This window comes from Condylura cristata, unplaced genomic scaffold (assembly GCF_000260355.1).
Source record: "Condylura cristata isolate star-nosed mole 26May11 unplaced genomic scaffold, ConCri1.0 scaffold00007, whole genome shotgun sequence".
In the NCBI taxonomy this organism is placed as follows: Eukaryota; Metazoa; Chordata; class Mammalia; order Eulipotyphla; family Talpidae; genus Condylura; species Condylura cristata.
The window spans coordinates 55,638,403-55,655,561 of NW_004567108.1; the positions used below are offsets into that span (position 1 = coordinate 55,638,403).

The window sequence follows — 17,159 nt, forward strand, 5'->3', positions numbered from 1 at the left end:
CTCCCCGCCCCACCGCCGCCCCGGCTCCCGGCCCACCGCGCGCCTTGATGGAGCCCAGGCGCGGGGACCCGAGAGGTTGAGGGAGTCTGGTGGCTAGAAAGCTCCCCCTGGGTGCTGACGGGAGAGCAGTAAACACAGTTGCATCAGGAGATTGTTCACGAAAATACCCTGCGGTTTGCTTCCGTTGCTGCTTGTCAAACCAGGCTAGTTCTGCACTCCAAGAACCAAGCAGCCACAGGTAAAATATTTATATTCTATGTGCAACACGTTAAGATTCTTACCTGTCATTCTCTTTAGAAACGGAAAGCTCCATCCTCTTCTCCACCCACCCCGCCCTGCCCCAGCACCACCCCCATGTACTTCACACATCAACCATCTTTTTGGTTTTACTTCCCTCAAACTGGAGGAATAGAAATTTAGAAACTTGAAAAGCAGATACATTATATTCTTTCTGCTGTGTTGTGCCTGTCAGCGATGCTGATAATCATGTAAATAATCTCTACCTGTGGGGTTAAAAAAAAAAAAAAAAACAAGAAAAACAACTTGAAGAGCAGAACACCATTATGCAATAGTAGCTACAATTAACTCATTCATTCAAAAAAGTCATTCCCTTCTCTTGGTTCTAAGTGTACTAAAGTCACAAAAACTGGCAAATACCCCCTACCCTTAAGGTGTTTGCACTCTAATAGGAAACAGGTACATAGTTCTTCTCATGGTCATAAATGCTGTGGAGAAAATCAAAGCAAGGACAATAAACAGTTTGCTGGTAGGGAAAGGAAGAATAGGTTGCAATTTTAAACAAGGCTGTCAGGGCAAGCCTCATTGAGAAAGCAGGAGCTAGGATTATTGGGGAAAATCCCGTGACTAGATTGAGACAGTTGTTATGAAGTGGTGGGAGTTGAGGGCGGTAATGAGATTGGTGTGCGTGGGGGGGGAGGGTGATAGAGAAGTGATGGGGACAGACTTTGTTAGCCATTTAAATACTCTGACATTTGCTGTGAGTGAAATAGGAGGGTTTGGGACCAGGAAGTAACATGGTCATGACAAGATTAGGTTTCCAAATAATTCATTCTCTCTCTGAAGATATACTAATATATCCCAAAATAATATATATATTTTTAGATTTATTTATTTATGCATACAAGAACTGGGGTACAAGACCAGAGGTGTAGGGGGTGAGAGGATTCTCTGAGACAGAGCAGTATATACTGAAATATACTGCTGAGGGGAGCAGCAGGAGGGAAGGAGAGGGCTGCTGCACCATGTGGCTCACCTCCCTGACTGGGTATCCCACTTCTGCTACAGTGGCTGTGGCTAGCTTTATAATGCTGTGCTTCAAGCTGTGCTTCAACCATTGCCCACCAGGCAGGGCCCATCAAAGTAATATATATATTTTTTTTAAAGATTTATTTATTTATTCATACAGAACTGGGGTACAGGCCAGAGATGCGGAGGGTGAGAGGCTTCACCAGAGACAGAGTGGGGAGCAGAACAGGCAGATCGACGAAGTACACTGCTGAGGGGAGCAGCGGGCGGGTCAGGAGAGGTCTGCCACGCCACGTGGTCACCTCCGGGGCAGGCGGGAATCGAACTCATGCAGAAGTGGCTTTAGCTTCTTAGTGCTGTGCTTTAACCCGCTGCGCCACCAGGGAGGGCCCAAAGTAATATATTTTAAACTAAGCTATTTTGAAAATGAGTTACAGAGATCTCAAAATGTTTATCTTTTCCTTAGTAATTCTTTACTCTAATAAGGGACATAATAAAAACCACGTTATATACACAAAGTTGCTATTCTTCGTAAGACTGCAGGCTGTTAAGGAACCTACTTCCTCAGATCTAATTATTGGTTATAAAATACTACAAGATAATATGTCCCAACTACCTTTAATAAATTTAATCAAGGCCTCAGACATTAGTGGATATAGCCCATTAATTAATTTTGTTTTCAGTGCATTGGGAATATTATTCCTTTATAAGGGCACTCACATTAAAAGAATTCACTAAATATTAATCATGCTATCAAGTTCTGGAAAGAATTTTTGAGTCATGTGGTCTTCATTGAATACTTAGTGATCAAGTTCTTTTGGGTTCAGGGATAATACCTCTCAAATATGTGGTAGTATTTGATGGTGGTATGCAAGTACAGGTTTTTAAACCCAGAGAAGAGACTATACTAAAGCAAAGTTGCCTCTATTCCGGAAACAAGAATTTTTAAATTTATTTTAGGTATAGGTACAGGCTCATTAAGAACTATTTTCCCAATGTGATTATTGTTTTTTTTAAAGATTTATTTATTTGTTCATACAGAACTTGGGTACAGGTCAGAGGCTCAGGGGCGGCAAGAGGCTTCACCAGAGACAGAGTGGGGAGCAGAACAGGCAGATCTACGAAGTACACTGCTGAGGGGAGCAGTGGGCAGGTCAGGAGAGGTCTGCCACCACAGTGGAGCTCCTCCGGGGCAGGGGGGAATCGAACTCATGCGGAAGTGGCTTTAGCTTCTCAGTGCTGTGCTTTAACCCGCTGCGCCACCAGGGAGGGCCGTGATTATTTCTTAATGAAATAAAATAGAATGTCCAAGAAAGAAATACACAGTATATAGTATTTTATGAAGATTGAAAAAAATTAGACATTATTTATTGAACTGAGGAATTGAGATACACAACATCTACCTTACTTTGAGCAGACATATGTCCTTGTCCTCTCATAGTCAACAAAAGACTAAAGTAGGGAAAGAAAAGAAGTAGGAACTAACATTTTTTTTATATCTACGATATTCTCCACTAGCCCTTCCAGATCAGTAACTATTATCATTTATATTTTACATATTAATGGAAGTAGAGTTTAGAAAAGATTACTTTCATATCACTCATAGTAGTGATATGTGGCTTGCCCATTTTTAAGGATTTGTACTTAGTTCTCTTAGTCAGACATCTTCCTTGGAATTTGCATTTTCACTCGTTGAATTATTACAGCCTGTCCCTGTTAGTCAGTGGTGTTTCACAGCAACTATAAGAGATCAAAATTTGTCCTTTCTGATGTTGATGAGGTTTAGAAAATTAATGCTGCTCTAAATACCCATGATTTAACAGCTATATAAATAGATATGATTACTATTTGATCTATACTATCAAAGTCAAACTATATTATGCTATAAACATCATGCCCTTAAATCCATACTGTCTACAGAGAAATCTCCACTCTTACATTATTATAAAGTAGAATTTTGTTGAAGATTAGCAAAAGTGCGATTGCTTCATCTGAGATACATCTTGCTCTTACTGAAACTGTTATCACTACCACTTTCCTGTTCCTTTACATGCTTTATGCTGCAATGAATAAAGAAGGAAGGAAGGTGGTTCAGGTTTGCAAAAAAAGAAAACACTATGAACTATAAAGGATACTAATGAAAAAATAGCACTACATCAGATATAGTAAAGCCATAGGTGGATATATAGATCTACATCTATATATCAAGAAATACTTTAAACTAGAAGAAATTTTTGTTAATTAGTAATTGAAATACTACTTCTAAAGCATATTTCTTTTCAAGATCTGATTGTATGCTTGGAAACAGTCTCTAATACGCTGTGGTCCTGTAGGATATGGGTAATCACATTGTCATGGTCATGGCAAAATGTCATCTTTACTGAATGGGGAAACAATGGCACTGCAATTTTGGATGCTCTTCTCAAACCCACAATTTAACCACTACCTGTTTCATAAGAAAAGAAACATAACAAAAGAAAGTAGATGAAAATTTCTAAAAGGTCAATTTTAAAAATAATAATAGTTAGACTTATAGAACTTAAAGAAGTATATGGGATACTACATAGCATATTATTTGTTCCAGCAGTCTGCTTCTAGGAAAACTAAATTCCATCAGAAGCAGGAAATAGGCCAATAACAGATAAAGTAATGGTGGTTAACGGTGAAACTTTCACATATTCTTTCAAAGTAATTATTTCACAATTTACTGGGGTTTGGGAGATATCTAACATGAGATTAAAGGAGCTAGTAGGCCGATTAATTAGCAAGGTAATTCACTTGTAAGTATAAGTAAAAACTTTTGTGATCGAGTTCAAGGTAGCAGACATAAATAAACAAAACCAAAAACAAAAGAAAAGCCCTTGCCTTCTCCTTAACAAACCAGAACATGCTCCTAATGGATAAGGACAATGACTTCTTACCCTACAAAAGAGGTATGAAATATAAGACTTTCTGAAGTGAACATTAGGAAAATTCATAGAATCAACTATCTACTCTTTGACTGATGAGGTGGTACAAAGATCTCTATATTCCAGTTTTCCATTAGAGATGAAAAATTGCTAGCTTAAAAAGAGAATAAATTAGTACCAAATAAGGAAAAACTTCTGAAGTAGTAATGAAACAAAGACAAACTTTTTAAAATATAAAAAATGGAATATAAAAAATTGGTCTTTAAAAATACACCTAGTAGAGGAATTTCCCCTTCTGCTAAGACAAATTAACAGTGACTGTATTCAGTTCCACTTAGAACACCCAAGAGAAAAAAATATATATGTGAAAAAATAAAAGGTCTTCAAGGCAGAAGCCATGAGGTACTGAAGAAAACTGATCTCGAAAATATGGAAAGCAAACTAGGTGATCAGCTTACTGTTTTGAAAGAGTTTCAGAGTGTGGGTGGAATGATTTGGGAGGTGTGGGACAGGATGTAATATATAGAAAATCCAGTCAACTCTGAGTTTATGAAAGAAAGCTGAAGTTCCAGAGAACAAAAGCTGGACCATGCAGGGCAGAGTAGGGCAGACTAGCGAAGAGGAGAAAGCTGCACAGTGTTGATGTAGAGAGGATTCCCTCAGGTAATAAGCAGACTACAGGTAGTACATGTGTATGAGGAAACTATTGTAGTCCAGGAAAAGAGTCTTTTGAACGGAGTAGAGGAACTAAGTGTGGATGAAATAAAAAAAATAAAAGACCAAATGAAGACTAAAAAATTTTAGACAACAAAACAAAACGACTGAGGTAATTACCCAGAGCATCTGTGCATGGATTAAAAGAAGTCCTTCAGGGCCCTCCCTGGTAGCGCAACAAGTTCAGAGGCAGCACTGCACTGCAAGCTAGCCCAACAGCCACTTCAGTGCCAGTTCAATACCCCGCCCGCAAGATGACCCACATGGCATGGCAGACCTCTCCTGACCGGCCAGCTGCTCTCCTCAGCAGTGTACTTCTCCCATCTGCCTTTTTTGCTCCACACTCTGTCCTCTCACCCCCTGCATCTCTGGCCTGTTCCTCAGTTCTGTATGAATAAATAAATTAATTAAAAAAAAAAAGTCCTTCAGGCAAAAGGAAAATGCTACCAGTGAAAATAATGATTTATAAAAAAGACTGGAGTGCCAGAAATGAGGGCATGGACCTTAAGAAGCCTGGAGAAATACATAGGACTTTCTTATTATTTTAGTCTCTTTAAAAGGTAATTCACTGGCCCTCCCTGCTGGTGCAGCTGGTTAAAGCACAGCACTAAGAATCTAAAGCCATTTCATCATGAGTGCGATCCCCGCCTGCCCCGGAGGTGACCACATGGCATGGCAGACCTCTCATGACCCACCAACTGCTCCCCTTAGCAGTGTACTTCTTGACCTGCCTGTTCTGCTCCCCACTCTGCCTCTGGTGAATCCTCTCACTGCCCCTGCACCTCTGGCCTGTACCCCAGTTCTGTATGCACAAATAAATAAATCTTTAAAATAAAAAGGTAATTCACTAAACAAAAAGTATTATGTAATACATAAGCTATGTAAAATGTATAAAGACAAAACATATGACAAAAACAGTACAAAAGCCAGATTCCAAGAAAAGAAATTATGCTAGTGTGAAGTGATAATATTTTATATGTGAAATGACATAATGCTAAGGTGAACTATGATAATGACTTATACTATAAGGGTTACAACAACCTCTAAAATAGCAACAACAATAAAATAGCAACAACAAATAAAGTGGCATCGATTAAAACTATTCAATAAGACTAAAAGAAAGTCAGAAAAAGGACAAAAAGAAATAAGACAAAAAGAAAATAAGAAAAAAGGGGATGACATAAATCTTGCTATTTTTAATTATACTAAATGTAAATAGGATTAACTTTCCATTTAAAAGCAAAAGATTGTCAGATCTGATTCAAAAATGCAAGAATCAATTAAGGCTACTGTCTATAAAAAAGCACCTTAAGTATAAATACTAATAGGATAAAAAGTAAAGATTTAAAAATTATATGCTTACAACAGTCAAAAGAAGGCTAGAATGGCTACATCAATAAGAGTCGGGACAGCCTTTAGAGCCATGTCTTGTGCAATAGAGAAGGTTATTTTTTATTAACTAGGAAGTAATTACTTTTTATTAACAAGGAAGTAACTTCAAGTAAACTTAAGTAAGAATCTTAAACAAGTATGCACTTAAATACAAAGTGTCAAAATCTATGAAACAAAAAGTGGTGAAACTCAAAGGAAAATAAAAAAATCTACAGTTGTACTTAGAAATTTTAATGACTGTCTCTGAATAATTGCTAAAACACATACATGAGAAATCAAAAGAACATAGCACACTTGACCCTATATAGAAAAACCTTTCTGGGAAGTTTTCCTTTAAAAGATCAACTTTAGGGATCCGCTTTCTAGTTCTCTGAGTACTGTTTGCTTCCTACACTTGAGTTGGGGAGGGAATGCAAATGTTTACACTGCATCTCTCTGGGCCCACACTGAAGCAGGTGATATAGCACTTCTGTGCTCAATCCCATGCCTTACCTAAATGCAGGGTGTCTCCATTATTAATTGTACTGTATGCCCAGGAGGAAAATAAACAGCATTTGTATCTGCCACAAATTCTATGGATACTTTTGATAGCATTAAATCCACAAACTAAAATCATGATCTACATTTAACAAGAAGACTTAGGTTTAAAAAAAAAAAGTATGTAAATCAACTTAAAGTATAAAATAAATAAGTTTTAAATGAACATCTGCAAGTTAAAGTTTGGGTCAAAGGTATATGAATTTCAGACACTAATCAAAGAATGGAATGAAGGTTAAGATTTTTCTCTGAATATTAGATATCCTGAATATTAGATTAAAGTTCAACCTTAATTGCAGCAAATGAACCATTAACTAATGGAAGCTGATCCATGGATAATATAAGGAAGATGGAAATGAAAACTGAACTTGTTCCATGATAATTAGTTGAAGCAATTATGAAATGGATTCAGAAGGAATGATACAGGGATAACAAGATAGCTGTCAAAATATTTTAATAGTGGCATCATTTGAAACAGAAATCGGACTTTATGTTTCTTGAGATATGGAGTTGACAGTAGAAGGAAAATATGACTTAAAGTAAAGGAAAGTTTTATATCTTTAGAGTAGTGATTCTCAAAGCTTGATCCATGAACCCTACAGTCAATCTGAGACATTTTCAAGGGGACTGCAAATGCAAGATCATGTTCAAAATGATAGTAGGCTGTCATTTGTCTTTAAGAACCTCATTTTCTTTCAAGCATACTTTGGAGTTTGGAGTTTGGCTACTAGATATGTCATATCACAGAAAAGAAAACATTAAGGACCCTTTATTAAAGATATTTGGAAAAATGTAAAATCTGTTCCATTCCATTCTTGTGCTATAATTTTTGAAAATATGTTTTTCCACCTTTATTTGAGGTATGATTGACAAATAGAAACCGAATATATTTAAGGTGTACAATACATTTTGTTATATGTATGAATTGTGAAATGACTACAACAATTAAGCTAGTTAACATTTTCATCACCTCACATAATATTTGAGATGTACTTTCTGGAAATTTGAAATATATAATACAATATAATTAGCTATAATGACTATACTTTGCATTCGGTGTCCAGAATTTATTTATCTTAAACCTGAAACTTTTTACTCTTTGACTGTCATCCTCACTTCTCTCCCAGCTCCCAAAAGAAGGCTAGAATTCTACTCTCTGTTACTATTAGTCTAATTTCTTTTTTTTTCAGTTTCTGCATGTGAGATCACACAGCCGTTATCTTTCTGTATTTGACTTATAATTATTAAATTTAAAATTATTTGTTAGCAGGTGATGGGCTTATTGCTGTACTTAAATGAATTATTAAAATGGTTCATTTAACTTCCGATATGATAAATATCAAGACACATCTCACGTAAAGTTCTTTGCAATCCTCAATAGATTATAAGAATATAATTGGTCCTGGAAGAAAAGTGTTTAAAACCATTGAAGTAGAGCTATATAAAATATAATTGACTTCCTAAAGAGATAGTAAATTTGCTGTCACTGGACAGCTAACTGGCCAATTATAAGGAGTACTGTGGCAGACACTCAAATTGTAGAGATTTAGGTTGGCTGACCACTGACAACCAAGCTAAATCTGAAATTTATGATGCTAAACTTCTGTAATTATTCATTAATTTCATAAAATATGAGAATATAGCTTAGTTAAACTTTGTTTCACCAAATTATTTAGTGTCAGAGCCTTACTTAGAATTCTGTTCTTTCCACTCCACTGCTTTTATTTCTTTTTCCAGTCCTGTTCTCATAATGAGCAACTTTATGTTTGGCTACAGCTCTTGATCAAGCAAACAAGAGCTACTAGTGCAGGATCTCTCTGGCTAATCTGTTTGTTGGCTGTGATCATCTCTTCCCTTTTCAGTTTTTTTTGACTGATGTATTGTTTACCCTGGCTCTTGTCTGTATAATGCAATCAGTGCACTGGTCAGCAAAGAAAGAATGATTCAATTCTGGTATGTAGGTGGGAAGTAAGAAAACAGAAGTGAAGCTGACTTTTAAACCTAAGGCATCCATGGAGTGGGATGAGTATGAAACAGTGAGGAACAAACAACTGTAGACCAACACATCACTTTTACAAACAATGGACCTGAATACAAAAGACATATTAAATGAAAGCATGCAAGACTTACTGAAGGAAGTATAATAAATCAGTTAGCATGGTATGCTATGAACATGAAGATACTATAAACATAAACATTAATTAGTTACATAAATATTAATTAGTTAATATGTCAAAACTTTCAAGCATAATTGTTGTTAAAGTTTTGAATTTAAATATATTTATTTTATAATGTATAAATAGTTCAGAAATTATTCCTATATTCCCTTGCCAAACAATAGAGAGAGGGGGGAGAGAGAGAGAGAGAGACAAAAATAAAAGCAAAAATTTTAAGGTGAAACTCAAGCAGTTGAAAAAAGAAATTGCACTTGGGATACTTCTAGTGACAACAAACAATTTCAGCTGATCTGGAAATGGTTTCCCTCCACACAATAGGTGTCAACCTGTGACTGTGTCAGCCAAAAACAATAGAAATAATTTCAATAAGCCCTAAATATTTTTGCATTCATTGTCTACATAGTTAAAGAGAAAATGACCTAATTAATATGATTCCTGGTTCTTTTGCCATGGGTACAAAATACTTTTTGCATTCTCAAAAAGTAAGGTAAGCTGTATATCATTATAGGTGTTTTGAAGAGAATAGATTTGAACATAGAGGTGAACATTGTCACGTGATTCCCACTTCACATAAAAAAGTTATGAGTTTTAAAAATATGACTGTTTTGGAAACAAAAACACCAATACTTAATAAGTTTTAAGCAAAGTATTCTCTTAATCTTGGATCCAGCTTTATAAAGAAAGTAAAACATATCACCCAACTTCACTATTTTCAACAAAAATTTAATATATAAAATTAAAAAATAAATAAGGTAGGAAACACCCACTTATCTAGCAGTTGCACATTTACTAATTTAAAAAATGGAAATTGGTTCTACTAATAAACAATAAAAATTAAAAGTAACTTCCTTCCTCCTTCCCTCCCTCCTTTACTCCTTTTGACTATTCTCCCAATAGCACAACTTACACCTATTTATTCCTGATCCAGGATTCATTTCAGAGCTGTATTTGGATTTAGTTGTCATGTTTAATGTTATTTGATTAGTTTGCCTTTCTTTGGCCTTAATAATTTTTAAGGAATTTATATATAGTTATAGATAAATAGTAAAATATCCTGTGTTAATGTTATACTAATTATATTGTAGTAAAGTTACATTAATTCATGTGAAAGTGTGTTACTATTAAATTTTCTTACTTTGTTTTTGACTTTCTTTTTTACTTACATGATAGCAAATATATTTTTTGATTAAATAATTGATTCCTCGCTGAAATGATTAAGCTCTTCAAGACAGATCCATTCAGATCATTTATTTAATTTGGTATCACTACAGATAGATGAAATTTTCTTCATATAAATTTATTGAAAGTTTTCAAGTCATTTTATTATTTTAGTGCCTGCATGAATTCTTCATTTTATTTAATTTCAAAATTTATTTTTAATAACAGTAAGTGAAAACTGGCTCTTTTCATACACATATCTCTCCAGTATGTTTTTCTAGTGTGACACCAGATTTTTATATATGTGTTATTATTTAATGGGTGTTTTGGGGAGCAGGTATGGAGTCTGAAATGCCCAGACTGACTCTTCCTTGGTTCTTGTCTTTGTCAAGAAAAGAGTTCAACTTAGAGACCAAAGAAAAGCAAGAGATTTATTTATTTATTATTTAGGAAGAAGAACAGGAAACTCTGAGCAGAACGCGGTCCTGAATGCTTAGCCACTGAGGCACAAGAAGCAGAGGCAGGTATGGCTACAGTGGGAAAGGAGTGGGAGTTTGGACATTGTGTTTCTCCACAATATGTCTCTTGTTGATTGACTGGGCCCACAGGGCCTCCTAGACGACCAGAGCCCAGTGAGTTTGTGGGGTCTCCTAAGCTACCGAGGTCTGCTGAGTTGCAGGGTCTTCTTGACCACTGAGGCCCACTGAGTTGCCCACATTACCTGGCCTACTTTCCTGAAACTAGCTTTCATCTATTGCTTTAGTGTTGTATTATTGCGCTGGTGTCCTGGACATTCCAGTCTTTACTACCTTGTGAGCAGAACCATTTAGTTCCCCAGTTGGGAATTTCAGACACCCTGTTCCTAGCTGGTTGGCTGTATTCATTTGCTAACATCTTCCTTCATTATTTCTCTCCTAAACCAGAGTTATTTTGTATTTTAAATTGTAGCATGATAACGATTCGATAAATATTGAACATTTAAATGTTCAGCATTTGTTGAATAAATCAATTTGAAAGGGAGCCACAAAGTTACTGTTGTGAAATGTGTCATGACAGCTACTATTTGTTTAGACAGCAGTGTGTTAATTCTTTTCTGTGCATTATTGTACCCTCACTTTACCTACCCTTCATAATGTAATGAGGTAGTTCTGAGTAACGTAACTTCTGAGGTTGTGTACAGTGAACTTCATCTCCTGATATTTTACACCCCTGTGTCGCCTCCTTCCTTTGTGTGTGCTAGCTGAACCAGCAACTTGTATCTATCAAATAAGATGTACTAAAATTTGTGAAAGATGGGGGTGATAAAAAGTAGTAATATTGCTGAAGTGAAACCTGGACACTATGACCTTGGCCAAATTCTTAAGATTCACAACACTGGCAAGTCCTACTGACAGAATGTACCCAAGATAAGATGTAATGGAAAGGACACATCACTTATTTTAATAATACAATCATGAGAAAATATTGGACAAACCCAAAATTGAAAGGAATTCTACACGCCTATTCTTGCGTCTCAAAAAATGACAAGATCATGAAACACAAGGCTAAAGAATGATCAAAGAGACTGAGGAAATGTGGCAACTAAATGCAACATGACATCCTAATTAGCCCCTGGAACAGAAAACCTTGTCAAATCTGTCTAGTAATTTAATTTTTAAAAGTGTAGTGAGGTGCCAATTTGGAGAGTAGGCTGTAGAAGGTGACTCCCAGCAGCCCTCCTGTCTGTTGTGTCTATCCCTGTGCTTCTTGAGCCAACTTCTTCCCTTTGCAGGACAGCAGCTCTTCTGCCTGCCTGACACAAGCAGTCTTCTCTTTTAGTAAACCTGTGCCTTTCAAGGGCAGCTCTTTCTGCTCATTGTGTCTATGCAAGTGTCCTTTATTCTTCTTTCCCTGTTAATGGTAAACCTGCCCTTTTGGATGTGTGTGTGTGTGTGTGTGTGTGTGTGTGTGTGTGTGTGTGTGTGTGAGAAAGACAGAGAAAAAGAGAGAGAGAGAGAGAGACAGAGAAACAGAGAGAGAGTATGAAGACCATGAGTTCTGTTTTGCTTGTATTTATTTTCTAGCTCTTGCTTGCTGCTCTGATGAAGCAAGTTCCATGATGAGAGCCCACATGGATAGACCACTTGGAAAGGAACTGAGAAGGCCTATAGGCAAAGCCTTGAGGAGCTGAGCCCCTTAGTCAAACACCCTTGAGAAAATGAAGTCTCCTAACAACCATAAGGTAACATATGGGTGAGGCTGGGAGCAGATTTCTCTCTGTTAAGCCTTAAGATAGTTGCAGCAATAAGGGACACACTGATTCCAGCCTTGTGTGACTAAGAGTCACAGAACCAGGTAAATTGTACCCACAGGTATTGGATAAATGTTTTAAAACACTAAATTTGGTATTAATGTTACATAGTTATAGATATCTAAGAGCTCTGTTTTCTATACAATTAGTATGGCTATTTTTCAAATAAGGAAAGTGACTTAAAGAAGTTAGATAATTAACCAAAAATTACACAATTAGGAAATAAAATTGGAATTTTAAATTCTAGTCTCTTAGAGACAAAGTTTATTGTTTTAATTATTGCATTATAATGGCTCATAAAGCTCTGTAAAATAAGTTATATTTCTGTTAACAAAATTATTCTAAACCAGGATAAAGCTTTGCAAAACATCTAAACATATTCCCAGATAAATTTAAGAGAAAATTTAAATATGACAATATTTTTTATTAGGGGGGAGGAGAAAATGGTGTTTATTCACCATAGTCTGAAAAATTATCTCAGCAACTTTGAGTTGCATTTGCCAATTAACATCAAGCGAACAAGTGGATTTGATAGACAAAATCAAGCTTTCAACAGGATTTGGTGATAATAAATTAGAGGGATCTCAGGGTTGCTCAAAAAGAAAATGACCACAAGAGGGCATGCTTGAGCTTTATTTGAGCAGCACTTTCACAGGTTTGCAGGTTGAGATGCTTTGCAGGGTGGAAATTTTCAGAGGCTAAGGTATGAAGGTTGGAATTAGAAGTGTTTTGCTGAGGAGAGGGGGGGCAAGGAACTTCCAGGGGAGAGGCTCCTGCCTCTGAGAAGGGACTCACCTATCTAGGTGATGTTACACCAGCAGGGTTTCTAGGCCATGGCCTCCAAAGATGGGGAGCAGCTTGGGGTGTTTTTTAGCTACAGGGCTTATTTTATTTGCTCCCTGTGGCAGATGTTGAACATAGTTTCACATGTTATTCAAAGTAGGATAAATGTCCAAAATTCTGTTTATTTGGGATATGTTAAAAATAAATGAGTGTGCAAAACTTTTAGTTTGACATTAATAGTCTTTGAGCCAATAGGTTACAGATTGCTATGAACGTATAAATAATCTAGGGGCTGTAATAATATGCTTCTATTACAGATTCACACCAAAATACATCTATAATTGACTTGGTCCAATGGCAGCAATTGCCTTAGAAACATCTTGGCTCAGATTAAAAAAAAAAATGTTTCCGGCATATAACTGTGAACTATCAAAGTATTTGTTCAGGCATTTAAATATATAAATATCTTAGAGAAAAATCATTGGTTTTTGACCAGATCATGCTACAGATTCTACGTTAGGCAATTCCATGAGGAGGAGAAATTACTACCTTAGCAAAAATTTAAAATCTCTTTAATTTGTTTAACTGACCATCATTCATAAAGTATGGTCCTTCTCAATAAGATAACAAAGTCTTCATTTCATTTCATTTCAGACATTAAGAAGAAGGCACCGATTAGAATTGTAAATCTTGTCTGTTAAAAGTATACCTAGGGTGTAACAGTCTAAGGACCCTGTTAATCATGTCTTCTAAGTTCTGTAAGCTCTATCTTCAAACCAAAGTTTCAAATAAATTCTCTTTTTCCTCATTTCTCTCTTCCAACTCTGGAATTTCCATTATTATTATTATTATTTTTTAAAGAATTATTTTATTTGTACATACAGATCTGGGGTACAGGTCAGAGGTTCAGGGGTGGCAAGAGGCTTCACCAGAGACAGAGTGGGGAGCAGAACAGGCAGATTGACGAAGTACACTGCTGAGGGAAGCAGCGGGCGGGCCAGGAGAGGTCTGCCACACCATGTGGTCACCTCCGGGGCAGGCGGGAATCGAACTCATGCGGAAGTGGCTTTAGCTTCTCAGTGCAGTGCTTTAACCCGCTGCGCCACCAGGGAGGGCCAACGAATGTCCATTATTTTTATGCTGCTTTTTCTCATGTTGTTAAATAATTCCCAAAATATTTCTTCATTGTTTCCCCTTCATATCTTTTTTTTTTTTCTTTTCCCACCTGGTTTCTTTGCTCATGCTTATTCATGGCAAATGGATTAGATCTCTCACTTCATCTATCCTACTTCCAAAGCTTTATTTTTATCTCCTCTGTTTATTTTAGATTTTGCATCTTTGTTATTTTCTTAAAGATTCTATTTTGATATTTTGTGTTTTACTTATACTTCTCATAGTATTCATTTGTTTTTTTGAGTTTTCGTGATTATCTTTGACCCGCTTTCTGTGTTTTCTCCCTTTGCTTTGAATTTCTTTATCATGGCAGTTTTGAATTCTGTTTCTTCCAGTCTTTGTACTTGGGTTCTGTAGATTTGTTCTCTTTCTGTGGTTTAGTATTACTTTGAACACTAAAGTTGCCTTTTTTTGTCCCTTTTTCTTTTTGCATACAGCCATTGTTGGGGACATTTCAGCTGGGTGTGTCCCCAATCTCATACTGGAGTGAGAAGGCTTATTGAGGCTGCATGGCTTCAGTACTTCTGCTCTGGACATGACTCCACTCCCTATGCTGGATATGGGTCTAGCTGGGTTGGTAGACTGCTACCACTTCTGATGGTGGAGCTTTAGGGCTTCCCAAATATTCTGTATTACGTCCATGATAGCTGGCAAATCTTTCTTACCAACTTCTGTAGTCATTGTTCTTCCTATGTATAATTCATGCCAAATTAAACAGATTAATGTCATTTGGAATATTTTTTTCTTATTCAAATAACAGCATTGGAGTGAAGATTATGAATAACATCACATTAAAACAAAAACAAGGACATTGGATAAGTGCACACTTGTTCTTAAACTAGTAGGTAAATGGGGAGGGGCATTATGGCTCTGAATTGAAATGAAAGCTTTTCCTTAAAGATAAATGTGAAAAGATAAATCTAGTTTAAAGTATAATAATATTCTTAAAAGAAATCTAGTGAGGAAGAAAAGCGAGAAAGGCAAATTCATTTCCTTGATTTGGTATACCAAATACCTCAAATTGTGTGGCTGAAAACAACATAAATGTATTCTGCCACATCCCTTCCCGTGGCGCCTAAGTGAGAAGTCCTTAGAGTTGGCATGGTCAAGGTACGGGGCACACGGGAGGAATACGTAGCCCTCCAAAAATAAAATAGCTGATTCTCGAATGGTCACTGTAACTTTTTGATTTGTTTTCTGATTCTGTTGATGCACAACAACAAAAAAATGCTATGGATACCGTACTTCGTTTGTAATGATACTCTTGATAGGAATGTAACTTCCTCTATTCTCAATACTGATTTACTTCTGAGAAACTCCCTTACAAACTTTAATATTATTATACAATTAACTCCTATATACCAGGTGGTTTGTGAAATGAATGGAGAGAGTAGTTAAAAGGATTAGAAAGGCATAGGTGATAGATAGGTATTTGTTTAGCAGCACTGAACCTTGAATACACGGTGGTTTCCTAGGGTCCCAAGTTGGTTTTCGGGTCCCTGGCAACATCTCAGAAACAAAAAGAAATTAATGTATTACCTGTCATGCCTCTATTAAAAAAATCATTGTACCCCTATATTTGTTTGTCAAGAAAAACTGTATAAATGCTCTGCACTCTTGAAAATAAATTACATTCAGATATGCACTCCTAGAAGTCGTGTCTGTCTGTCACTCAACCTCATCCTTGTCTACCCTGTGCCAGAATTGCCTTCCCTGAAACTTGTCTCCTGCTCCTGCTGCGCTGGTCCGCGACAGTATTCTGTTATAGTTCTGGAGATTAGAAAGGGCAATCAAGGTATCAACAGGGCCATGTTTCCACCATTACTTTAATGAAACTTTCCTTCCTTCTTCCTGGATACAATCGTTCATGTTCCTTGGTTTATACATCCATCACATCTATCTCTGCTTCATTCTTAATATGGTATTTTTCCTTGTGTGTTCTGTGTTAAACATTTTCTTAATAAAAGGATGCCAGAAATAAGGTTATAGGGCACCTTATCCAGTAAAATCTCATCTTAATTTTTTTTTAAGACTTACTTATGCATACAGAACTGGGGTATAGGCCAGAGGTGCAGGGGCAAAGAGAGGATTCACCAGAGAGAGAGTGGGAAAGTACAAGCATATTGATGAACTACATTGCTGTGGGAGCTGTGGGCCAGGCAGGAGAGGTTTGCTGTGCCATGTGGGTCAGCTTCCTGGCCAGGGATTGAACTCATGCTGTATTGGCTGTGGCTACTACTGAGCTTTAACCCTTTGTGTCACCAGGGAGGGCCAAAATCCCATCTTAATTTGATTCTATCTTCAAAGTTTCTATTTCCAATTAAAACCACATTTACAGGTAGTACTTGTTAGCAGCTGTCTGTCCCTTTTTGGAGGATAAAATGGAACAAATTTTTAAAACTGATAAAATTTTGCTGAAATGGGAGACATGCAAGTGTGGATACATACCTGGAGCAAGCCTGAAAGTAGTCTTGAAAGAAGTCCATTGTATCTTAATTGAGTCCCACAGAAAGTTAATATTTATATTTAGCAATCTACCATGTGAAAATCCATTAAAAACACAGATTTTAGTGCCAATGACATTAAAGATAAAATAAGTAACCACTCATTCAACTCATTTTTTATGCATAATGCTTAAACACAATAGGAACAGCGTGATGAACAATACACAATACTCCCTTTTAGTGTTTAATAATCTGAAAGGAGCCAGCCAGGTAAATAATTACAACACCTTGCATAACAAGATCAAATTGACATATT

The 17,159-nt window shown here is 36.5% G+C and overlaps 1 long non-coding RNA gene across 1 annotated transcript; it reads left to right on the forward strand.

Annotated features, from left to right (window-relative positions):
* Nucleotides 1-33: 33 nt before the first annotated feature.
* On the forward strand, nucleotides 34-15,534 carry LOC105853355. Its single transcript, XR_001145191.1, has 4 exons — nucleotides 34-238; nucleotides 10,604-10,677; nucleotides 12,217-12,374; nucleotides 14,837-15,534. It is a non-coding gene; the product is annotated as an uncharacterized LOC105853355 (long non-coding RNA).
* The last annotated feature ends 1,625 nt before the right edge of the window (nucleotides 15,535-17,159 follow it).